Source organism: Penaeus monodon, chromosome 28, assembly GCF_015228065.2.
Source record: "Penaeus monodon isolate SGIC_2016 chromosome 28, NSTDA_Pmon_1, whole genome shotgun sequence".
NCBI classification, from domain to species: domain Eukaryota; kingdom Metazoa; phylum Arthropoda; class Malacostraca; order Decapoda; family Penaeidae; genus Penaeus; species Penaeus monodon.
In genome coordinates this window covers 39879435-39879650 of record NC_051413.1, presented here as the reverse complement: position 1 = coordinate 39879650, position 216 = coordinate 39879435, and positions in this window count along the sequence as shown.

The following is a 216-nucleotide window of genomic DNA, read 5'->3' as shown; positions in this document are numbered from 1 at the left end:
TAGTAAGAAATTTTGGTAACTACAGTATTTTTAACGGTGAACATACATGCATTCCGCAAAAGATATTGTGGATGAAAACGGCTTGAACGCTAAACATTTGGTTCCCAATGTTGTACAAAAAATCTGCATGATATTTTACCAACAAAACTTAGTCGTTCTACGAAAAGCTTCGATATTGCACGTTGTGACAATATGTTATGCGCCAGTGAACTCAGA